The sequence below is a fragment of the Rhipicephalus microplus genome, chromosome 5 (genome assembly GCF_043290135.1).
Source record: "Rhipicephalus microplus isolate Deutch F79 chromosome 5, USDA_Rmic, whole genome shotgun sequence".
Classification (NCBI taxonomy): Eukaryota; Metazoa; Arthropoda; class Arachnida; order Ixodida; family Ixodidae; genus Rhipicephalus; species Rhipicephalus microplus.
The window spans coordinates 163,700,374-163,726,816 of record NC_134704.1 but is presented as its reverse complement, the minus strand read 5'-3'; the positions used below and the strand labels follow the sequence as shown (position 1 = coordinate 163,726,816).

Sequence of the window (26,443 nt, the reverse complement as noted above, 5' to 3'; positions counted from 1 at the left end):
AGAAGGGTTGTGGCTCGGAAACAAACTTATGAAAGTCCACGTCCAATGGGAAAAGCAAGAAAATGAAGGTATGATATGCTGTACAACTGATAGAGTGCCTTAGTTGCCAACGCTTTGGACTTCTGCGAACAAAAGCTAAAGCTGCCGCAATTCAAGGGTGCCAGCACAAGATCTACGTTTATTAGAATATTTGATTGCTTGTTTGACATCTTAAACTCCAGGAACCCGCTGCCAAGGTCGTACAAAGTGCCCCTTCGGCAGGAGAACGAAGCATTCTGGAAGTCGTTTTTTGCGGAGACTCGAGCGTACATAAACGGGCTGAGAGATCCGGCAGTGAGAGAAGGACCGAAAAAAACGGATTCATTGGTTTTTGGATACGCATGGCAAGCACGGAAAGAATGTTTGACAGACTTGTCAGCCAGGTTCAGCTGAAATACTTACTGACACACAAACTCAGTCAAGACTATGCCGAAAACTTCTTTGAATCAATACGTGGATTAGGCGGTCATAACGACAACCCAACAGCTTCACAGTTTATGGCTGCATACAAGCGTCTATTGGTTCAGACGGAAGTCACGTCTTTAAGTTCTGGACACTGCTCCCAAGATGTTCTCTTCGTATTGAATGCAACGACTCCTGCAGCCATGGTAGATCCAAGAAGCAATCTCACTGACATGCACAAGGCCCAAGTCCTGCAGCCCGATGACCCCGACAACACGCATCGCATTGACTAGCCCGAAAGCTTTTCTGTTTTTGTCAGTTCCGTGGTGCCATACATAGGAGGCTTCATTGCTCGAAACGTCGAACTGCAACTACCTGTGAAGAGTGCATAGCAGCCATGCACTCAGATGAGCTGACACCTTTAATTAAATGTAAGAGGCGAGGTGGTCTTGTTTCACCGTCGCGAGATGTCATTAGCCTCTGTAAAGAAGTCGAAAACTGAGGCGACTACAGACTGAATGTGATTCCATCACAACGGTGAAGTCAAGAGCAAAACGCCTCGTCCTGAAAGTTCTATGAGCTTCCTCCGATAAAAACTGGTTCCATAAACTAGAGCAGAACGTCCTAGACTTTGATACGCTTGATAATCAGGTTTACAGTTTGTGCAGGCAAATTGCCGAACAATACGTAAAAGTGAGGATACAACACATGACGAAGGAAAAAAAACGAGAATCGGTCAAAAGTAAGGTGGGACCACTTTTGACAAGGGCAATAATTTTCAACCACCAGTAGGGCACCTATGTTTTCGATGATGTGTTTGCTTTAGGCATCGCTATTTGATGCATATGCACCTTAATTGAGTTCTCTACATGCCACTTGGCTGCGTATAAGTCGCAATAAACATTCACAACCAGAATTACTTGTTTTCGTTGCTACACACGAGTCACTTCACCCGCAGCACGATGAAGCATAAATTCGCAGCGCTCGCCTCTTTTCTGCCACTGGCAACATGGCCGCCGCACGCTCGGCGCGGCTTCACTCTCTCCCGTAGCGGCGCATAGGCGGCTTCCACTCCAGCAAGTTTTATGTATCCTCCTTGCTCCACCCCACCCCCCCAAAAAATGCCGATATTAAAACTTCGGATACAGAGGTGTAACAGTCGAAATAGTTTAGAGCAATAAAATGTTACTTTTACAGCACTAAAATCAAAAATTGGATGAACCAGGTTCCATAGAAAAAACATGCTTTTTTTTCATAAAATACAAAATTTACAGCAGCTTTAAAAAAGGCTTACATTTAGACTAAAAAATGTGTGTAAACGATTCAACATCACCTAAATCATGCAGTGTGAACATAAGCACTGCTATTTCAAAAAAAGTATTATATTGAACCACTCCACTGAGCAAACAATGATAAAGTTCGTATTAGAATTTGCTGCACCTGTCAAATAATTTGACAGACTCTGCAAATTTATATATCGATCTGCAAAGCTTGCAATCCTAAAATTTGAGAGATTCCTAAAAGCGATGAGTAGAGGTGGCAAAAAACTGCACACAATTTAGTTTATTTTTTTAGATAGTTAAAGCTCTTTATTCAGTACAATACAGTGCAAGTAAAAAGTTGATATAATACAGAAGGAGGTCCCAAATTAAAAACTGTCAGGGGGACCTCCTGTGAGTTCACTACTTTTCAGGTGTCACATTAGACCCTCAACTCAAATATAACATTCACGTGAATTCTGTCGTTAAGAAGACTGCTTTTGGCATCCGCATACTCATTCGCACAAGGCATTGTTTTCAGCAACACATTTTAAAATCACTTTATTATGCTTGCATTAACAGTCACCTAACCTACTGCATTTCATCCTGGGCCAATACCTATGCCACACACCTAACATCTCTCATTCACCTTCAGAAAAGAGCAGTCCGAATTATCACACATAGTTCCTACACAGCATCAGCAGCACCCCTCTTTAGCACTCTCGAAACTCTACCGTTCATTTCCACCTTTCAACTCAAACTTGGAATTTTATTATTCAGAAGTAGAGTCGGTGACATTCCCACTGACATACTTCCCCTCACACATCTCCACAATACTAATAACACACGGTTTTTTAATAATAGTAACCTTCTGCTTCCAAAGGTAAGTACTAACTACCGCAAAATGACAGCCTTGTTTTCTGCAATTTCATCTAGAACTCACTACCATCAATTATTAAATCAAGCCCCTCATTACACTGTTTCCGCTGGCATCTAAAACAGTTTTTACTAACAACATGCGACACCTAAATATATAGGTATCTATGTGTACATATATATATATATATATATATATATATATATATATATATATATATATATATATATATATATATATAAAGAACACAAGCGAGTACACGTACGAAAGAGCAATACTTTTATGCCAACGTTTCAGCCGTGGCACGGCCTTCGATTGCTCTTTCGTACGTGTACTCGCTTGTGTTCTTTATACGTACCAGACCCCTTGAACTTCCTGCTGAATATATATATATATATATATATATATATGTATATATATGTATATATATATATATATATATATATATATATATGTATGTATGTATGTATGTATGTATGTATGTATGTATGTATGTGTGTGTGTGTGTGTGTGTGTGTGTGTGTGTGTGTGTGTGTGTGTTTAAATACGGTTGTATGCATTTATGTGTACTTGCATGGGTTCTGAAATGGCAATGTATTAGTGATATGTATGTGTTATGTTATACTCATTTAATCCATCCAATTAGTTATCTTCTGTTTCATCACTTACATGTAGATATCTTGAACTACTATAAGTTTCAATAATAATTTTCATTACGTTCATTTTGTTTATTCGCTTGCTGTTTTTTTTTCTCAGTTGCCAATCTTTGTTCTATATTTTTATACATGAATTCATGAATTATTGATTTAGGAAGCGGAAATGTCATACACTGCCTTCAAATTATTGCCAATAGCGTATTTAGACGTCAGTGATTATACTGGTACTCAGAATTGTGTGGCGCATAAACGCATGAGTAACTGAGGAAAATGTGCATTGTCCCACTAGCCCTAACAGCCCCTTATACTCGATACGCTTTTCCACAGAGTATAGGTGTACTGTGGCAAAGGCGGCTCAAGCAGCCTTAGAACCAAAGCCAAGAAATTTTCTAACCGCTTCACCCCCCACCCTTCCCAACCTTTTTTTCCCCCGCAGACAGTACCGGATTTCTATCGCCAGGACCATGGCCGGAACGTAACTTCAAGGCAAAAAAAAAAGAAAATAAATGTGCCACTGTTAAGCCAATCAATGTGGTCACTGTCAACGTCAGTGTTCGCAGCACGTCGAGCTTGTTCACACGAAAAAAGTGCGGTATATGCTTTCAGGTTAAGTTTTTAACAAGCGACAGCTGCGTTTTCAGGCTAGGAAATTTACATTTCCCTCAGAGCTTCGGTGACTACGTTGCTGGCTACAGCAGTACACGGTTTCCTTTAAGTTCAGTCGTCTCATCGATAGGTATCTCCTACAGTCAGCGAACCAATGGGCGCACAGAGTTGTTACTTTATCTGGCCGATCGCGTTTCACGAGTGTAGGGTGGGTGCCTAGAATATTTTAAGTGTAATGTAGGCACTATAGTTGGAGTCTGAACGCTTTGACCAATGGCGCAAGCTGCAGGTGAGCAACATGGCATGCATTTCTCACCGAAATTAGCACAGCTGAAAAAACTGTAAGGCTGACTGCGCATTTTTGTGCAGAGTGACACAATTCGAGCAAATTTCATGGTTTTGGCACAGCTCAGTGCAACAAATTGGAATTGTATCAAATTAGCGCGATTGGCACAACTCTTGCACCCCTGCCGATATTTAAAAGAGGAGACAAACATTTCTAGCAACCGGCCAATTTATCTTATACTCTTGTTCTCTGAAGGTTTAGAAAAAAATTAGACAAGGTTAACAAAGTTGGCTAAGAAATTCAATATACTCCCAATGCTCGGTTCTGTTTTCCACGTGGTCATTTCATAGAGCTCGCACTCCGAAGTAAGAAAGACTTCATTCGGTATTAGGCATTTACTCACTTTTCAAAGGCATTTGATAGGCTGAATCATCATTTATAAAACAAAAAAAGGTGCGATGTTTGTGATTTACCATTACATCTCGTAGCATCATACCTCCAGGATCGAATGAAAGGGTAGAAGTAAATGGCTACGTATCCTCGTGTAAGCGCATCCCTTACTGTTAAATCTTGACACAAATGATATAACTATAACGAACCAAAATATGTGCAGATGATACGACACTAATATACCATTTACAGATTTTACAAATTGTAACAAGTGAGATAAGGAAGTTTTCAAATGTCTCAGCATGCAGTGTAACTTGAACTCATTAGAAACCATCTTTAACAAAACTAAAGCTACAATGTCAACACTCCAAAAAATAAAGCAACGAGAGATTTACTTTTGAGCAATCGCACCACAAATATTGTTGACGTCAAAACTCTTCAAGTGCGCATTCATAAAAATTTCTTGTGGGACACACGTCAACCATATTGTTGGCCACATGTCTAAAACCGTCTGTATACTCACAAATTCACTATTTCTGCTGCCGAGTAGTACTAAAGTGCAGCTCTATTATGGTTTATTTTCATCCGAAATGAGCTGCTGGTTCCTTTTTTGGGGCACCACAACCCAGATTAAACGTACCACAAAGGAAAGCTATCCCTCATGTGGTTGGAGTAAACTACAAAGCACACACCAAACGACTGTTTACATATCTTGCCATAATTTCTTCACACGACTTTTAAGCAAACAATTACTTCTTAAAGGGACCCAGAAACACTTTTTTGAGTAATCATAGAATTAATTCACTGAAGAAAAGTATAGCCTCTCAAATTCAACGCCGCAAAAATTTTAAGACTCCGTCCAGTACGAGCCGAGTTACAAAAATTTGTCACACGCTGCAATAGCATTCTCTCTTGTCCCGACGGAAGCGCTGGCAGCTAAGTAGGGAGGAGTGGGAGGGGCAAACCAACAACGTCACGTGCACGTTGTGACTTTGAGCACTTTTTTTATTTTCTTTTTCTTCGAATACGTGGCCTTTTTCTAGAGCAATCACACACGTGGACAATAGACGGCCTCCCGCGGCGATTTCTGCAACGACAGAGTACGCCATGTTCAAATCGGCCAATGGCTGATAGATGGGCTTACTATGAGTGATTTTTGGGCCTATTGCGCGATTTGTCAAGAGAAGAGAAAGCAACTTTTAGCCGACTGATAATTTATTGTGAATTTCAGGCCGCATGCTGCGCTATAATATTTGGCTCGCGTGTTGTCGGGAGCCTCTACTACCCATCTTCAGCATTTTCTGACTATGCTCAAAAAGTATGTCAGGGCCCCTTAAAATACAATGTGAAATTTTCTCATGGAACAATCCGTTTATTTGAGCTGCTTAAAAAAAAGCTTGCATACATCCTTTCTGAAATATAGAATACTCAGCCATTCAATATACACACATAGGCATGTCAGGCAGGGGGGAGAGGGGGAGGCACAATAAAAGTTAGGGTTCTGAGCCCCCCCCCCCCCCACACACACACTTCTGACAGTGGTCACTGTCTGCTGCACACTGGCGAAAACCACAACTTGGGCAAACTTTTTCTTCACCACTGTAATCACTCTATTATATTGTTACAAGAAAAAAAAATATTTCGGTTGCAAGTGTACAAGGTGGTGATATTTTCTAATATTTCAGCAGTGATGATTTTCCTTAAAGGGCCTTTGCGATGCTTTCCGCCCTGTGCAGTAGCACCACAGAGCAGGCTAGCGCTGAGCAGGGGCCCTATATATTACATCGCCTGTTCATGCTTTTATTCTCCTGTGACTGGCTTATGCAGTTATGGATGGGAAAGAGCAAGCTTTTTGTGGACCGGTCAAAGCATTTGCTGCTTCAGGAAAATATTTTCTTTCATCAAAACAAATAACCATCCCTGCTGCTCTGTCTAAACTGCTGTGAGCAGATCATTGCAACTATCCTTTCTCAATAATTTAGTTTTTCCGTACTGGAAATGCCAAGAAAGGTTTCATCTTCAATCTTCGGTAAATCTGATCAGCCTTGCCTATGGCAACTTGGAGTGATGGAGGCAGCTTGCAAAACAGCGACGAATAAACCAGTGAACTCATGCTCAATGGTAAGCTAAAGTAGATAGCGATGCTCGAAATACCTTTGGTTCCTCAAGGACTGCTTCAAATTTAAAACCTGTATTCCTTGTGAACTCTTGTTAGTGATTATAAATTTAATTGAATATAAAATATTTACTGTTGAGGAGGCCACCATCAACATATTTGTAGTCATGCCATAAGTTATGACGTAATGCATAAAAAACGTCGTGTGTAATTAATTAAATGAATCATGCATGACAGACATATGCATGTTGTCCCAGTGCAAGCTGCTCAGAACTGACTGTCTTTTCTTTTACACTACTAAGCAAGTGCTCTGTGTATGAAAAATAACATGAAAGTGCAAGCGCGTTAAAGTTGTCTCTCTCGATATATATACGTGTGTGTACACACACACACACACACACACACACACACACACACACACACACACACACCAGCTAATGAGTGCAGTAGGTTAGCCGCCCCCCACTCATGGAAGAGTTGGTACGCAACTGTATGTATACACGTTTAGTTATGAGAGAGCAGATACTCTGTCACAGGCTTCCTAAACTTCTGAACTACTTGATAGAGCATGAAATTTCTATCGAATCTACCAGTAAGAAAACAAAACAACTTTTTTTCTAGAATAATTTACACCAGTCAAAAATAGTACGTTCTTTTTCTTTCTCAATATGTTTGGATTTCTATATTGGTTATCTTACTATCCTTCATTTCCAAAATGTAATTCACATATTCAACATGTCTAATTTCAGAAGTAGAGCATACGATTGTGTTGTCAAATGTGGTTACCAAGTAACTATTTTATTACAAAAAACACTATGTACAACCTAGCAGTGTTTGTTAGCCCAAATGCATGTACTGTACATTTTACTATTATTACCGTGTCCACTGTGATACTGTATGGGGAGCCTAATAAGAGGAGCGGAGCCCCAACATCAAGTGAACAGTGTCACATTTTGTTCAGGCCTCCGTTTTTTTTTTCTTCAAGAAAATTGGAATCAAATTTGAAGTGAATGCAGAATTTGACAGTTTGAGTACTTTAATGAAGAGATACTGTGGGACGCGTGAATCTAGTACAGAACACAAGAAGATACCCTGTGTAACAGAAGTTACAACACTGCAAACATTTCAACATTCGCAAACTGGAGAAAATGCACATCACAGGCGCACTACCCTGTTCTCGCAATGACGCTGCTGCCTGTACCACCCCTTCAGGCGCATGCACAGTCCTTGACAAACGGAGCTTCGGTTATTCTACAGGACGTCATGTAACTACGATTGCGAGCAATATAAGCTCGAACACGCCAGCCCGAGGCAAAAGCTTCAAAACCGAGAAAGCGCGATACGTGGAGAGCACTGTCAAAAGATGAAGAGAAAGGAGGGGCGCTCTTCGCCGACTTTCGGCACTCCCGTTGCTTTAGTGTTAGGCAGTGCGCCGTGTCGCCCAAGAGGCAGACAGGAACACAGACGTATCAAAGTCTCTTGCCATTATCACCTAGATATAAAACAAACATGGCCCGAGCATAACGGCAGGGTACGTCACAGGCGATATTTCAGCTGCTACATTTCTGATGGGTCATTGCGTCCGGGTAGGTGCATGGAGGTGAATTCATATCACTGCTAGCAGTCACTGCCAAGCTCCCCCTTTGCAGCAAGGTAATTGAGGCAGGAGGGCCCACAGCAGAAGCGCGGAACCCTTTCCACTTTGTTTCCGACAGCGGCCACTGCAAATCAGCCGACGTAGGGTTCGAGGTTATTCGACACGCCCACGCGTGTTCGAACCAGGGTTACCGAACTGGGCTATGAATAGTCAAATTGGGCTACTTTTTGTTCGAGTTGACATCAAAATTTTCTCTTTGGCTATGTGGCTATTTTTGGGCTACATTGTTATCGATAGGCAAGAAGTTACAATGGTGGAGAATTTTCGAATCGGGGACGCCAAACAGGTTAAGCATGCACCTGTCCCTTTGTAATCTCAGCCGCCCCTACGGATATACGAAGAACACAAGACCCCAAGAACTTCCCCGCGCTGCTTGAGTCCTGCGAACAAAATAGTCAAATGTTTTCAACGATCCCTGCACTTGGAGACATAATCAAAGAAAGGGCTTGACGTGTCATCACTTCAAAAACGTATTTTGAGAGAGAGAGAGCACTTGCCTCCCTTAACCCCCCCCCCCCTCCCAGCTCCCTTTGATTATTCTGGGACTGAGCAAAGGGAGCCTTTAAATGTAGGCATTAGACAGAAGGTAGGTTAATTCATCAAAACTATTTTAACCGCAACCAGTGTCAAATACGTGAAACCGCGTAAGAACCCCAAGCATCGGAACGAACTTGGTGCCTTTGTTCCGAGGGACCAATAAATGTTTTGGGTCATTCGCTGTAAATATGTGACTCCGTAGTAGTCTTCTGCTCCAGTCAGTCTCGCTTTCCAGCATGGTTGTATGGTTTATATATACCTTGTAGATCGTCTCACAATATTTGATGATGGCTCTGCGCTCTTTGTTCAGCTTCAGTACATGCTTGGTTTTGTTGTCAGAGCCATTCCGATAGGCTTTTTGTCTCGCCAATTGACGAAGAAGGGTCCTCGGCCCATGGTATTCAGCAAATAATGCCGGAAGTCTTCTCAGTTCTTTTTTTCGTACGTGTTCTGTGTTTGTATAACGATATGTAACAATTTTACAGGCCCTCTTCACAAGTCCTATGGGAGTGGCTGGGCTGTATTATCATCTTTATGAGAATAAAATTTTGGTTGATAATTATAAAGCTAATATAGTTTTCCAGGAAGTTCATAATATGAGCGGCAAAAAATGTACGAATAACAACTGACTTGGGATATTTTTGGGCTACTTTTAATTTATCGTTGGGCTATGTTTGGGCTGTTTCGAAGTCCAATTCGGCGGTTTGAGGCTCACGCCATCTGGTAACCCTGGTTTCAACTCTCATTGCTCACGATAGTACGGTTAGGGTGACTAGAATGAGAAGGTGTGAAAAGCGGCCGCTGAAACCTGTCTCCAAAGCCTGCCAATGCCGCTTGGAGCGCTGCACGCGGAGGCGCGGGTACCCTTGCGCAGGTGACATACGAATGAGCACGGGCAGCTCTCCGCAGAAATCTCTCTCACGCAGTTATACGCAGGCCCGTATGAGGGGGGGAAGGAGCTAGTTTTTATCAAGTGCCCCCCCCCCCGAAAAAAACAAAATTTCTGGCTACGGGTCTGCTCTCACGCTATATGGCGGTCACCTATTTTCAGTGAAAACCTTTTTTATTGAGTCAATGTACGACAATACTTAAGATACTTAAGCCACGTAATGTCTTACGTGGCTTAAGTATCTCTATATTTTTTCGCCCCTGAAACAATTCTTGAGAAGGCATATGAGCGAGACCCGACACCCACTTTTGTGGATTTCGGGCTATTGTGGTTGCTTACGGCAGAACTGCAGGGGTGTTACGAGATGTTGCGATTACTTGAAGGCTTCGTATTACTTAGAGCATGTTAAGTTCCTTCATCCACGAGCAGAAACGTCGGTACAAGAGCCTCGTTTTGCGGCTCCGCCGCGAACGCATAATCTTGTGCGAGTCGCAGCTTAAATTCTCACTTGGCATTCAATTATCGGTTACCAAGCGTAGAAGTGTTAGCAGCCTACAATTGCTCATTAACTTAGACGAGTAACGCTGTAAGAGCGCTACTGTAAGAGCGCTACAGCAACACAGCTTCTTGAAATAATTAATGACTTTCCCATGACGTGAGACAAAAAAAACAGACAGATGCCATCTGTCTTGATCTGCCGAAAGCATTCGACAGAGTGCTACATGCAGAACTGCTTCTGAAACTGGAGCTATGGGAATAAACGAACAAATAGTAAAATATACAACCGCGTACCTTCGGAGCAGAACGGTGCAGAAGGAAGAGCAAGCAAGTTTGGAAGTAGAAGTAGAACACATTAAGTAGAAGTAGAACACATTAAATGAAAACCGTTGAACGTGACGTCAGGTGTTCCCCAGGGGTCTGTGTTAGGCCCAGTGCTATTCCTAGTCTATATTAATGATACCGCCTCTGAAATTGACAAAAAGATCACTGTCCGGCTTTTCGCTGATGATTGTCTATTGTACAAAGAAATTGATAGCCCGGTTGATCAGGAGTTACTCAGTGATGCTCTTAGGACAGTAGAAGATTGGTGCGACAAATGCAAAATGAGAATAAATGAGAATAAAACTGTTTTATTGCGCGTAACAAATAAAGTAAATAACATCTTCTACTTTAATTACAAAGTGAATTCCTTGGTGCTTTCTACGGTTGACGTGCTGAAATACTTAGGCGTAAATATATCCATGAATTTAAGCTGGTCTTACCATGTTGGCAAAATATGCGAAACTGCGAAAGAGAAGCTCTGGTTCTTGCGACGAAAACTGCAATTAGCCTCAAAGTCAGTAAAACTAACAGCTTATTTGACCTACGTTTGGTCCATGCTAGAGTATGGCAGTATAATCTGGGACCCTCATCAGTCAGAGTTAATTCAGAGACTGAAAAGAGTTCAACGACGAGCAGCAAGGTTTATTCCAGCGTGATACTCTCGTAGATTCCATCACCGAAATGCTCGGTTTGCTAAACTTGCCCACGCTTGCTGAATGCAGGCGCAAAGCAATACTAAAGCTTTTTTTTCCCTTCTCTCTAAAAACAAATTCAAAATCAATAGCAGTCAGTACTTGATAGCACGACAAGGTAGAGCATTGCGAAGAATCAAAGATGGTACTTTCGAAATACCTCAGATGCACATTAACAGTTACGCGTTTTCTTTCTTCCCAAGAACCATGAAAGAATGGAATCAATCGCCACTACAAATGCGAGAAAGTAATAGTGTAGAACAATTTGAATAAAACCTAGTAGGCCATTAAAGACGCACGCCTTTACGCATGCTGTCTATTTAGTGGTTGTCAGAGTTCAGTTGTTGCATTGTGTGGTTAGCTTTGTATTCTTTGATCGGTGTATGTACAGATTATTTCGCAGGTACTGCTGTGTGTTTTTGTACGGTAATGGTTGGTTGTATTTTCTAACATCGCTTGTTAACTGTGCATTTATGACGTCGCATAATTTGATCATGTATACAGGAACTATTTCGCTTATGTACGGTTTCTTGTGTAGTATGGTTTCTTTCTTTTTTATGTACGCTTGTGTTTTTTTTTCCTTGTGTAATATGGATTCTTATTTTTCTCTTCTCAAGTCACACGATGTTGACCATGCAAATGTCCTGCTTTGACCCACCCGTAACGGCTGACAGGCCAACAGTATTAGTAAATAAAAATAAACACAAATGCCGCAAAGCCTGTGACTTGAGAATTGTCCCCAGCAGCAGAAATAGAGGAGACACTTCTTTAACAAAAACATAACTTTATTTTCATGCATGCCAAGGTATTCAAGCTTTGCCACAAGAGTACACATGGCTTAACTCTCCGCCCTTTTTTTTCGTCTTCTTTTTGGTTCATGCCTTTCAAAAAAAAAGTGGACACGAGTGAGGCAATAAATTCGCACCACACTTTTGGTCAAGAGAGCACCGTGCTTTGGGCAGCCAATTTGTTGTGTCTCGCCAATCCCCTTCAGCATCTCATGGCCGACTTGGCGTGAAGACGTGCTGAGCTCAAGAAACGAGTGAGTTTGTCCTCAAGGTTCAGGATGAGGGTATAAAGGGAATTCGACGGATACAAAAGTCCACCCAGATCCCACAGTTTGCTTGCCTGGGCTGGGAGATTTCCTAGCACATTTTCTCTAGAGACAAGACAGGCGTCCTTGCACTCATCACAATTATTGCTAAGTATACGCTTTCTCGCAACATAGCCTATGACATAATATACAAGGCGGGAGTCACATCACTCAGCAGTGTACGATGCAAGATCTATCAACACTGTCGGCACCCTAGCACAAAGCACTGGGTCTCCTTTTTTACCGTTGACATCTTCGGGCATTTCAGAGGGACCTAGCGCAAACACTGACTGATGGCATACTTGCAATGTAGCGACTGCTTGCGAAGAAAATCCCAGCGCACCTGCAGCAAACACAGGGAAGTGCGCCGCTGTTATCAGTGCCCCTTGCGGCATCGGCGCGCCGAGTGACACTCTCCGACAAGCGAAAAGCGCCCCGCTCATCACACCTCCCCATTCTAGCCACCCTAGTACGGTTGTAAGTGCAACAGGTATATACTTCGACCAGCACTGCGCAGGTGCGCGTTTTGCTTAACCTATGCCAAGGCGCTCAACAATGCGGCTTACATAAACTAGCTTCAGAGCAGTCCAGTGACAGGCGCTAGGAACCGGCTTCTGAAGGCGTACCACAATAAACAGATTGTCAAAGTAGTACCGAAGGTTGCGACTTGTGAGGAAATACAGTGGCACACAGCAGCCTCACATTTCTAGTGACAGCGTTCACACTTTCCTGTAAATTAACGGCACGCTGTAACCGCGTCATAGCAACTTCGCGGCGCGCACGCTCGGCGTGAAAATGGCAGACAGTGCTACGTTTAGGCGGCAGAAGCTCACATAGAAGGTCGCTCCACTCCCGACGGAGAAGCGAGGTCATTGATGCACTAACCCCCGTATCTATAAATGCTCCCCGACTAGACTTACCACTGCATTCAATGCAGCGCGTTCAAAACACGCTCGTACTGTCTTGGCAAGAACAGCCCGCGAAGACCAAACGCCCGCGCGCTCAAGCACCGGCTGAAGTAGCGCGTTCGAAACGTGTTTGTACAAGCGGCGGCAGTCAAGTTCCAGTCAGGGAGCGTTTATGAAAACGGGGATAAGAGTGCTGACGTACTATGAGTACTCGCATCTGCACTACTAATGTTTTCTAGTACCTAGCATGATATGTGCACGTGGGATAGCCGCACGCTTCAAGTTTCGACCTCGTTCTCCTAAGTTTTCGTGCACCTACACGTCACTGCGAACACGCAATGAAGTAGGAGGTGCAAGTATACTCACAGCTGAGAAGGGTTGCTCTAGGACAACAAACAGCTTCTCAAATAATCGTCAAGCGCAGTGGCTTTCTTCTGTGTCGTGACTATCGGCAGTAATTTGAGCAGATCAATTCTGTACATGCATATCAAAGTCATGGGACTCCACCCGACCCTATCCATGCGTATGCTTGTGAGGAGAGGAAGTAAAAGCGATGTAATCGCAATAATAAAATACAGTAAACGACAGGTACAGTGGCTGTTTGGAGCAACGGCCTCTTGTCGAACCATTCAATGGACTAATTTTCGAGAACGAATCAATGGGGCGACCCGCTTGATTGGAGAAGACATCATTTATAGTTAATCTCTAATGAGCGAAGATGACGTATAGTCCTCGCCGTGGCGAAGTGCATTTCACAAGTCACGTACGGCTTTACAACGAGGATTGACAGGCATATGCAGCATGTTTTTGTACATTTACAATTACATTTCGGTTTTGTTTAACTTGCTGAGCGAATCCCTCATGTCGATGTTAGGGACTACATGCCTATTGGAATGATTTTTATATTAAGCTCTATATGTGAAGCAGCCCGGACACGGAGATAGCTTTCAGTCAACATATTTACTTTACGCAAGCAGGCTACGAAATACAATAACTACTTTTTTTTGTAAGTTATGCTGCACGTTCGCTATACGATTTCGCACGCGTTATTTTTCGGGCAGACTTTCTCGCAACCTTGTTGGATACTTATAAAATACAATATCCCCAACATATTTTTGCGTCGCTTTGCAGCGCCTGTTGCGCAATACTTCGTCGTCATTTTTCGTGTCTTTTTTGTTGTCCGCGGAATTGCCAGAAGACTGGAAGGCGGCAAGAATTGTTTTTATATTCACCGTATTCGTGATGGCAGAAAGTAATGAATAACTATTGCGCTGCAAACGAAAATACCGCGTCGATTGGTGTGTTCACCTTGTGAGCATAAACAAAGACCTCGCAGAGCCGGCGTGTACCGCTCAAAGTCCGACCAAGTGCGCATAAATGTAATGTTCTCTGCTCAACACCAATTGAATTGGTTGGGCCCTACTTGAGGTTAAGCGACTCGGCACAATGAACAGAAGACGCGTAGTCCCTCGGTAAGTGGCGATTCCACGGGCCTTGTTAATGGTAATGCACACGTGGTGTGTCAGCGTCTCGCAGATTTAGTGGTGGATCGCAGCGTCTCGCAGATCAGCGGTAGCTCGCGCGGTGACGACAAACTTGCCGCCACCGGCCTTTCCGTTGCAACATGATCGGTGCCGACTCAGCAGTGATGTGCAGATTATCACCGTCTAAAACGAGGCATCGTTTCTCACGAAGACGAAATCAGTGTGCCTAATATATGACAAATATTTACAAGCATGAGTAGTAGAATCGTGGTTCTCCCACGCCACGGTTACGATACTGCTGTCAGTTTCACGGAGCCACACTCGTTTCTTGTCACTACCGTCATGTGCTACAGGATACTCTTGCAAACTGCAGGTAGGGCCCATAGCGCCAGAGAGCTGGTAGAAGGGAAGTTTCGCAATATTGGGACTGTGACAAACAGGTGGAATGTACACGTTTGCCTAACAAGCTCAGCCTGTGTTTGAATATTGATAGCTTCCTATACTATAGCCAAGAGTCCGAGGGCAATCTTTGGTCGCATCCGGAATCTGAAAAACTGATAACCTTTTTATTGCGAGTGTGTGTGTGTGTGTTTTTTTTTTTGGCAAAGCCGAGCTACAAAATTCAAATGCGTTTTTGTAGCGTCTTTTTGAAGAAATAAGTGACTGCGTAATGGTATGTCAGTTAATGTGACGGCATGGTTTATGGTTGATTGATATATGGTGTTTAACGTCCCAAAACCACGATATGATTATGAGAGACGCCGTAGTGGAGGGCTCCGGAAATTTCGACCACCTGGGGTTCTTTAACGTGCACCCAAATCTGAGCACACGGGCCTACAAATTTTCCGCCTCCATCGGAAATGCAGCCGCCGCAGCCGGGATTTGAACCCACGACCGGCGGGTCAGCAGCCGAGTACCTTAGCCACTAGACCACCACGGCGGGGCGGCATGATTTATGGTGCATTTGCCAAAACTTTGGCCTATATATCAGGAGTCACGCAGGCTATTTCATCTCAAATTCGGCCGCGTAAGGCAAATATACTGCAGAAAGAGTTTGTTATTTGTGTGTACGATTGGCCACCCTAAGTGTACTCGATGGCGGAACAGTATAGCATCTGACTTCAGATCAGGAGGTTGCGTGTTCGAATCACACCCGGATCAAGATCTCTTTTTTTCATTTTCATCTATCTGTCTATCTACTTATCTATCTAGAATGGCTTGTCCCTTTACACGTGCTTCCTCAACAGAAGGCCGAGCAGAGCATGCTACCACGTGTGTGCAAAGCCCCCCCCCCCTCTCCGAAATTGACTCGGTGGCGCAATGTTAGCGCTTCTGACTCCAGATCAGAAGGTTGCGTGTTCGAATCCCGTCCGGGTCAAGCTCTGTTTTTTTTTCATTTTCATCTATCCGTATCCATTTATCTGTTCATCTACATTACTTGTCCCTTTATCTGTGCTTCATTGACAGAAGGCCTTGCAAAACATGCTACCGCGTGGGTGCAAAAGCCCCCCCCCCCCCGAAATTGACTCGGTAGCGCAATGTTAGCGCGTCTGACTCCAGATCAGAAGTTTGCGTGTTGGCTGCTGACCCGCAGGTCGCGGGTTCAATCCCGGCTGCGGCGGCTGCATTTCCGTTGGAGGCGGAAATGTTGTAGGCGCGTGTGCTAAGATTTGGGTGCACGTTAAAGAACCCCAGGCGGTCTAAATTTCCGGAGCCCTCCACTACGGCGTCTCTCATAATCATGTGGTGGTTTTGGGACGTTAAACCCCACAAATCAATCAAGTTTGCGTGCTGGAATCAAATCCTGGTCAATTTCTCCTTTTTTTCAATTTCATTTATCTGTATATATCTGTCTATCTGCGATTACTTGTCCCTTTACCTTTGCTTCATTGACAGAAGGCCGAGCAAAACATGCTACACCCTCGGTGCGAATGGACTCGGTGGTGCAAGGATTCCACTTACGGCCACCGCAGTTTACGGATGTGTGCATCATGTGCTCCATTGGGGCAATTTAAGCGGCCCAGAAGGGCCGTGTAAACAGGATTGTTGCCGATCAAAAACAGGATTACAAAGTCGTGCTGCCACAATTGCCCAAAGGTGCGTATGTTCATAATACTATTTTTTCACACGGCTATATGCAAGACCTTATTGTGCTGAGGATGTACGCGATGCTTTGACACACCAGGGTGTGCCGACTTGGGTAATTCCTTTAGGCGTATTCCATATGAATCACATCTGGGCTGTGTTTTTCAGTACAGCACAACCCACGAAGAACATGTTAGCGCTTAGCGACGTAAAGATCAAGAAAAAGCGTCCTCGTCATTGACTCAAACAACCAGGATGTGCGGCTAAAACTTTATTAGCTACTACATGATGTACCAGACGAAGACATGCGCACCGCGTGCTAGTGAACCATGTAAAAGTGACCGAAGTAACGGAAGAGCTATGGCGCGTCCACAGAATCGCTGGATCCTCGACCAGGAAAGTAAACCTGCAGCTGAAAAAGGGCGTGACCGTCGAAGACATGCCACGTGCAAAGCCTTCACGCGAAGAGGGTTCTAAAGAGGACGCAGGACAACACAAAACGATTGGATGTGAGCCGGCAGCGAAATCACCAGCACACAGGCGACTCAGTTCCGGGTTCACAAAGCCGAACATCGTGGCGGGTGCGCGTACGCCGCCAAAGCCACCCTTCGTAGCAACGGGCGCAGACTTTCAACGAGGGAGCAAAATAAGTAGGTGGACAAGAATGCGACAAAGATGGCTTCATCATTATGTAAAGCGTGTGGAGGGGGGCAAACTTGTTCGTGTATACCCACAAATTCAACCGCGAAAGCCAGGGTTCTATCATGTGGGGAGGTAAGAACCATGTAGTCTGCACTATCGTTCGCACGGCCTTCACAGCATGAAACGGAGTTACGTGTCGCTACCTTAAATGTTCGTGGCCTACGCTTTAGACGAAAGAAGTACGGTATCAGGTTAGTCGCCTCTTTCTGAAGGACGACCTCGATATGGTAGTGGTACAGGAAATGAAGGTCGAAAGCCAAGAACAAGCGGACTGTAGGGTCGAACCTTTCAGGCCCCGTAATAATGTTTGTATTTCTCACTCTGTTGGTACCTGGAAGGGGGGGGGAGGGGTGCGCCTTCTTTTTGCGCAATTTTTAGGGTTAGTTGAAGAATGCATCCATACTACTGATAATGGCCGCCTTGTCTCATGTGATTTTGTGTGGTTTGGTGTGAAACGGCGTGTCATTTGTGTATATGCACCGAACAGCGCAACTGAGCGGTAACCCTTTTTTGCACGTGTCGAAGAGTATTTAAAATGTGAAAGAAATGTGATACTGCTGGGCGATTTCAACTGTGTGTGTTTTTGAGAAGATAGGATGAAAAGTCTAACCACACGTGATCAAAGTGCGTTGTTGTTGTCAGAGCTTATGCAAGATAGGGGGTTGGAAGATGTTGGCAATGTTTTGCTAAATGGAAATGACCTTAAGTACACGCATTTCCAGCACGATTGCTGTGCCCCATTAGACAGAGCGTACGTATCGCAAGCACTTGTGCCGGTATATAACACTTGTAAGCATAAACCGGTAGCCTTCAGTGACCATAGCGCCGTAATGTTTACGATAGGTGCGAAAAACAAAAAGTTTATCTTTTCGTGGACGTTTTGGAAAGTGAACAATAAATTACTTAGCGATGAAGTCTTCGTGGACAAGGTTAAAATGCTCATCGATAAAATACTCTTGACTGAGTCGGGGCGATTGGTCTCTGCATGGGAAGAGTTTAAGCAAGAAGTTAAAATTGCTCTTGTTGCTCAAACTCTTGTTGTCACTTGGAGCACGCGACCAGACACCTTAGCGAAAGAGATAATAAAAGTGAAAAACCAGCTCGAAAAAGCGGACGTAGAAAATTAGAGAGGAGCAGTCATACGCGCACGCGCCGAGCAATTTTGGATGGGCGAATCACCGACGAAACGCTCACGGTGCTAAGAAAAGGGCTAAACATCCCATAATGAAATAAAATGCATAAAATAAAGGAGGTGACCACCACGAACAAACAAATGATAAAACAAGCGTTTGTCGATTATTACAGAGGATTGCTGGGCAGCAGTGGTAAAAGAAAAAAAGCCCTGGACGGCGAGTTCTTGTCAATGATGCCTATACTAGACAAGGAGACTACCGAACGCCTGGGGCAGCCAATTTCAGTTGGAGAAATAGAAAAGGCCATTATGAATTCACTGAAGGGAAAACGCCCAGCCCAGATTCACTAGGTGCATCCTTTTACGAAACATTCAAAGATGAGCTGTCGGAGGTACTTTGTCGCCTCGTTGCAGAGGCTTATGAAGCAAAGGAAAGGGCGCCGTTCTTTCGAAGGCCACATATTGTACTTATCCCGAAGAGTGATGACCCGGTAATGCTCTTGCCTGTGAGCGCTTATTGCCCCATAAGCATCACTAACACAGACTACGGGGTTTTTATGAAGGAGTTTGCCAAGAGATTACAAAGTGTGATAAAGGTTTTAGTAGGACCAAACATGTGGAATCAAGGGTCGAACAATTGGCACCAACATCCACACCATGAGGAGCATTCTAGAGTGCTGCGGTGTAAGGGACAGCTAAGTACCGATGTTGCAACTAGACCTGGAAAAGGCTTTTGACCGTGTCGTGCATGAAGTACTATTTTCAATATTGGAACATGTAAATATTTGAAGTGTTATATTAGATGGCGTAAAATGTCGTATAGGAACTGCTTTGCTAGCCTTGTTATCAACAAGGAAGTCACGAAAAACGTTCCTATATCTAGGAGTGCTGGTCAGGGATGTCCGATTTCCCCATTGTTCTTTGCCTTCTATTTGGAACCCTTTTGTTTGAACATGGGTAGCAATGACATAATACGTGGCTTTCAGTTGATGTCTAATGAGGTCAAAGTACTGTCATACGCAGACGGTATCGCTGTTTTTCGCAAAGTAGGGAAACCATTAGTGAAGCAGTTAGCGTAGCAGATAAGTACTGCAAGTGTTCAGGCAGTGCTTTAATTTGTGATAAGAGCGCAGGTTTCTGGCATGCAACCTTGGACGAAAGCCTGACGTCTTCGAAAAGGTGAAGTGGAGCTCCGTGCCGACGAAGTACCTTGGTGGACAATTGCAGAGCTTTAATGATCCCACTGAATATTAGAAAGAAGAGACGGAAAACTTAAGAGAGAAAGTGAACAAGTGGGGAGGAAAAATCCTCTGAATATTCGCGAGGTTAACGGTCTGCAATATCATTCTAGCGGCCTAAATTTGGTATTTACTTCAAGTGCTGTGCATGAACCACTCAAGAACAACAGGTAAACACAGTTTTTGCCCCTTTTCTTTGGGTCTATAAGTGGAAAAGCTGGAGCCATACAAATCTTTTCCGCTCAGTGAAGGCGGGTGGGCTGGGACTAGCCCACTTATTCTTCAAGCAAATAGTTTCAAGGTTTATTTTTTGCATGATCAAAGGCATCGTTTCTTTCGTACTATATGCATCAAAGTAGATTATGCTGTTATCTACCCGAATTCGTTGTATCTTGCTGTTGTGCTGGGCGCATAGGCATTCATGGTTAACTGCGCGAAGTGGTGGCTGCTTTCAGTATACTAAATGTACGTTTTTCTTTGCAGTACCCAAGTGGGGTGACAAAAAGACAACTATATAAGGACCTTACCGACGTAATGCCACATGTGCCGATGTACAGTACGACGTACGGAAAAGGTCTTGGGAAAAACATCCTGAAAAGGGTTAAGGAATGGGGGTACGACCATCAGCAAAGACTTTTCTTTCAACTACACCCTGGCACGCTTCCGGTAAAACCATTGCAACAGGAAAAAGGTTTATTTGTCCCATGATCTGTTAATTGTCTTTTATGTCACAAGCCAGCTAGAGAGCATTGGTCACCTATATTTAGATTGTTTGGACGCTACATTTATTTGGGACATTCTGCAAAGAACTTTAAGAAAAGAACTACATTTACCACCTCATGGAATCCGTTTTCTACCTTTTAATAGCGACACTGGCATACCATATGATATATTCATGTTGTTAAGTATGCACGCCATCTGGAAACCATGCATGGTATATGTCGTCATCTTGATGTTAATGCATGCCCTGCCAGAAAATACCTCATTGAAAGCATACCCTATATAATATATGTACTTATGCATCCAGAGTGGCAACCTGTAGTGAATGAACTGGTCACGCTTAAACTTTTTTAATAATATTACGCCAAGCAATGTGTGTTTGGCGTTTTTAAAAGCTTCTTTGTACTTTTTGCGAAAGTGTTTTTATTGATGTGTGCACATGATGTACTAAACTCTGAATAACGAAAAACAAAGGGACTCGGTGGCGCAACGCTCATGCGTCTCACTCCAGATCAGAAGGTTGCGTGTTCGAATCACTGGCGTCCAGGTCAAGTTCTTTTTTTTTCATTTTCAACTATCTGTCTATCCACTTATCTGTTTGTCTGCAATGACTTGTCCCTTTACCTGTGCTTCATCGACAGAAGGCCAAGCAAAACGTACTATCCCGTGTGTGTGAACGGCTAACCTAAGTGGACTCGGTAGCGCAACGGTAGCGCGTCTGACCCCCAGATCAGAAGGTTGCGTGTTCGAATGACGTCCGGGTCTAATTCCCTTTTAGGGGCGAAGCTCCTTAAAACGTGGGCTGTGCGTCCCCTGTATGTAGCCACCTCTTGTTTAGTTCTTGCAGTGTTCACTAGATGGCAGGACCATCCCCTGTAGGTAGCCACCTTTTGTTCTTGAAGTGTTCATTACATCGCGGTACTTGTAGCTGATGATGAAAAGATGAAAGATGTTATAGACTAGACGGTGGTACTTGTAATTGATGATGAAAGATGCGAGATGTTATAATATAGGAATGGTGTCACATATGGCATGTGTCATTGGTGGAAGGCAATCGTTAGATTTAGTTCAGCGATGTACGCTAGGTGGTGTGTTGATATAAAATCAAGTAGGCAAAATGTACGAAGAATTGATGGTTTACCAGGTTTACCTCCGGAACTTCGCCCACTCATCATCATTCACTTCGTATATATGGCGGCACTTTTTCTAATATTTTCATCTATATGTCTATCTATTTATCTGTCTATGTACAATGACTTGTCATTTTACATGTGCTTCATCGACAGAAGAGCGAGCAAAACATGCTACCGCGTGTGCGCGAACGGCCACCCTGAGTGGACTCGGTGGAGCAACGGTAAAGCGTCTGACTCCAGATCAGAAGGTTCCGTGTTCGAATCACGTCCGGGTCAAATTCTGTTTTTTAATATTTTCATCCATCTGTCTATTTATCTGTCTATGTACAATGACTTGTCGCTTTACACGTGCTTCATCGACAGAAGACCGAGCGAAACGTACTACGCCGTGTGTGTGAACGGCTACCCTAAGTGGACTCGGTGGCGCAACGGTAGCGCGTCTAACCCCAGATCAGAAGGTTGCATGTTCGAATGACGTCCGGGTCAAATTCTCTTTTTTAAATAGTTTCATCCATCTGTCTATTTATCTGTCTATGTACAATGACTTGTCGCTTTACACGTGCTTCATCGACAGAAGACCGAGCGAAACGTACTACGCCGTGTGTGTGAACGGCTACCCTATGTGGACTCGGTGGCGCAATGGTAGCGCGTCTAACTCCAGATCAGAAGGTTGCATGTTCGAATGACGTCCGGGTCAAATTCTCTTTTTTGAATAGTTTCATCCATCTGTCTACCTATTTATCTGTCTATGTACAATGACTCGTCACTTTATATGTGCTTCATCGACAGAAGACCAAGCAAAACATGCTACCACGTGTGTGCGAACGGCCACCCCAAGTGAACTTGGTGCCACAACGGTAGATCGTCTGACCCCAGATCAGAAGGTTGCATGTTCGAATGACGTCCGGGTCAAATTCTCTTTTTAAATAGTTTCATCCATCTGTCTATCTATTTATCTGTCTATGTACAATGACTTGTCGCTTTACATGTGCTTCATCGACAGAAGGCCGAACAGAACATGCTACCGCGTGTGTGCGAACCGCCACCCCAAGTGGACTCGGTAGCACGACGGTTGATCGTCTGTATACAGATCAGAAGCTTGCGTGTTCGAATGACGTCCGGGTCAAATTTTCTTTTTTTTATTGTTTTCATCTATCTGTCTATCTATTGATCTATCTATGTACAATGCTTTGTCGCTTTACATGTGCTTCACCGACTGAATGCCGAGCAGAACATGCTACCGCGTGTGTGCGAACGGCCACCCTGAGTGGACTCGGTGGCGCAACGGTAGAGCGTCTGACTCCAGATCAGAAGGTTCCGTGTTCGACTCACGTCCGGAGCAAATTCTCTTTTTTAATACTGTCACGGTAATAAAATCAGTGTAAGTAACAGTGTAGCAAGAAGCAGAACAGCTTCGATCTAGCAGCGCGAGTTCGTGGTCGTCTTTTCTGGTGACGAAATCCTTCGACACGCACAAGTAATGATCACGCTATCCACGCAACAGCCAAACACCCACTACATGCTCGTGTCATTACTCCCCCTCTCGAAAAGCATCGACTCGATGCTTTCAAATGTATGAAGGCAAGAGCAAGTAGTCTTCAGCGTGAGTAATACGGCTTCATCCTAGCCACGTGGACGATGTCCGGCTGGGCACCACGACGGGAGGACTGCACGCTGGGCTCTGCGATAACTTCGTAGTTTACATCGCTTTCGCGCTGAAGAACCCGGTAAGGGCCGAAATAACGACGCAAGAGCTTCTCAGAGCCGCCGCGTTGGCGTACGGCACTCCAGAGCCATACTTTTTCTCCGGGGTGGTAGGTGACTTCTCTGTGCCGAAGGTTGTACCTATGAGCATCGTGTTTGTGCTGAGAGCGAATGCACAAGCGAGCTAGTTGTCGCGCTTCTTCGGCGCGGTGTGCATACTGGTCAGCATTTTCGGTGGTGGTCATAAATGCGTCAGGTAATAGCATGGCGTCTAACATCGTAGTAACTTCGCGGCCGTGAAGCAGGCGGAAAGGTGTAAATCCTGTAGTTTTTTGCACGGCGGTGTTATATGCGAAAGTTACAAAAGGGAGGACACTGTCCCGGTTTCTATGGTCTACGTCGACATACATGGAACTCATGTCTGTGTTGGTCTTATTGAGCCGTTCTGTTAATTCGTTAGCTTGTGGATGGTAAGCTGTCGTTCGGCTATGTACGGTGCCGCTGTGTGTCATCACTTCTTCCAGTAGTTGGGCAGTGAAGGCCGTGCCCCTGTCTGTTCGAACCATGGCCGGTGCACCATGGTGGAGGACGACAGCATAAATGAAGAAATCCGTGACATCGCTTGCAGTACCACGCAAGAGTGCTCGTGTTTCAGAATAACGGGTTAAATAGTCAGTCGCAATTATTATCCAGCGATTCCCCGCTGAAGATTTCGGTAATGGACCTAGCATGTCCATGCCAACTTGTTTAAATGGTTCTCAGGGTGGCTCCATATGGTGTAAAAGACCAGCAGGTTTCATGGGCAGAGTTTTGCGACGCTGACAGTCTCGGCAAGTTTTTCACGTAGTGCTTGACCGTACGGGACAATTCGGGCCAGTAGTACGTGTGGCGGATACGTGCCAGAGCACGCGCGAACCCCAAATGCCCGGAAGATGGTTCGTCATGGCACGCCTTAAGGATGTCGTCTCGCATCACAGATGGTACGGCCAGTAGGGCGGTTCGAGCATTGGGATCAAAGCTCCACTTGTACAGGACGTTGTCATGAAAGAAAAACGATAAAATCGTGCGCCTGAATGTTCGTGGTGGCTGTTCAAGCTTGTCCTCGAGATAGTCGATGATCGGGCAAAGTTCTGTGTCATCACGCTGTTTTTGAGCCAAGTCGGAGGCTGTGACGGCCATGAGGAAACTTTCATCGTCAGTTTGGTCAGGAGGAATAGACTCGACTGGCGCACGTGATAGGCAGTCAGCATCGGTGTGCTTGCGTCCTGACTTGTAAACCACCGTAACGTCAAATTCTTTTAAGCGGATACTCCATAAACTAGGCGGCCTGGGGGGTCTTCGGGGCCTATCCAGCACAAGGAATGGTGGTCGGTAACTTCTTTGAATGTTCGCCCGTACAAATACGGGCGGAACTTTGCTATGGCACACACGACAGCTAGGCATCATTTTTTGTGGTGGAATAGTTCGTTTCAGCCGATGATAACGTACGACTAGCGTAGGCGATCACTCGCTCAATACCTTCCTGCTATTGCACAAGGACGGCTCCGAGGCCGACATTACTTGCATCTGTATGTACTTCAGTGTCGGGATTTTTGTCGAAATGGCCCAAGATTGGAGGAGTCTCGAGGCGTCGTCGTAGCTCGCAAAAAGCTTCGTGTTGCTCTGGTGCCCAGACAAAAACAACGTGGTCTCTCGTGAGTTGGTTTAAGGGTTCTGCTATTTTGGGAAAGTTCGAAACGAAGCGGCGATAGTACGCACAAAGGCCCAGAAAACGGCGTACGTCGCGTTTATTCGTGGGAGTTGGGAAGGCAGTGACAGTCTCTGTTTTCGCGGAATCTGGGCGAATTCCATCACTTTGAGGACATGGTCAAGAAACTTGAGCTCCTCGTAGACGAAGTGGAATTTTTCGGGCTTGAGCGACAGGCCAGCTGTTCGTAGCGCCTCAATTACTGCACGAAGACGCTGAAGGTGTTGCTCGAAAGTCGATGAAAAAATGACGACGTCATCTGAATAGACAAGACACGATTTCCACTTGAGACCGGACAAAACTGTGTCCGTCATTCGTGGAAAAGTCGCGGGAGCCGATCACAGCCCAAAAGGAAGCACCCTCAATTCGAAGAGCCCGTCAGGAGTAATGAAGGCGGTCTTTTCCCGGGCACGCGCATCTATCTCAATTTGCCAGTAACCACTGCGTAGATTCATGGATGAAAAATAGCGGGTGTTTCTAAGGCTGTCGAGTGAGTCGTCGATGCGAGGAAGCGGATAAACGTCTTTCTTTGTCACGGTGTTCAGTTTGCGATAATCAACAGAGAAACGCAATGTGCCGTCTTTTTTTTTTCAAAAACAAAACCGGTGAAGCCCATGGGCTTGTAGATGGCTGAATGACGACGAAAGTCTCGATGAAGGTCGAATCGCCAATATGTATTCGGGCAGTGCACCTCCCAAGCATGTAGTGGGTTTCTGGCAGTTGCGTGGCTAGTGTCAATATTTTCATCTATCTCTCTATTTATTTGTCTATCTACAATGACTTGTCACTTTACCTGTGCTTCATCGACAAAAGGCCGAGCAAAACATGCTACCGCGTGTGTGCGAACGGCTACACTAAGTGGACTCGGTGGCGAAATGGTAGTACGTCTGATTCCAGATCAGAGGGTTCCGCGTTCGAATCACGTCCGGGTCAAGTTCTCTTTTTTTCATTTTCATCTATCTTTCTGTCTACTTATCTGTCTATATAGAATGGCTCGTCTCTTTACCTGTGCTTCTTAAACAGAAAGCCGAGCAAAACATGCTACCGCGCGTGTGCACAGCACCCCTTCTTTCCCAAAGTTGACTCGGTGGTGCAACGTTGGCGCGTCTGAGCCCGGATCACAAGGTTGCGTGTTTGAATCACGTCCGGATCAAGTTCTCTTTTTTTAACTTTCATCTGTCTATATACTTATCTGTCTATCTATAATGGCTCGTCTCTTTATCCATGTTACCTCAACAGAAGGCCGAGTAAAAGATGCTACCGCGGGTG

General features: G+C 44.6%; 1 non-coding gene across 1 annotated transcript; it reads left to right on the top strand.

Annotated features, from left to right (window-relative positions):
* The first annotated feature begins 16,019 nt into the window (after nucleotides 1-16,019).
* TRNAW-CCA (transfer RNA tryptophan (anticodon CCA)) lies at nucleotides 16,020-16,091 on the top strand. The gene has a single exon. It is a non-coding gene; the product is annotated as a tRNA-Trp (tRNA).
* Nucleotides 16,092-26,443: the final 10,352 nt, after the last annotated feature.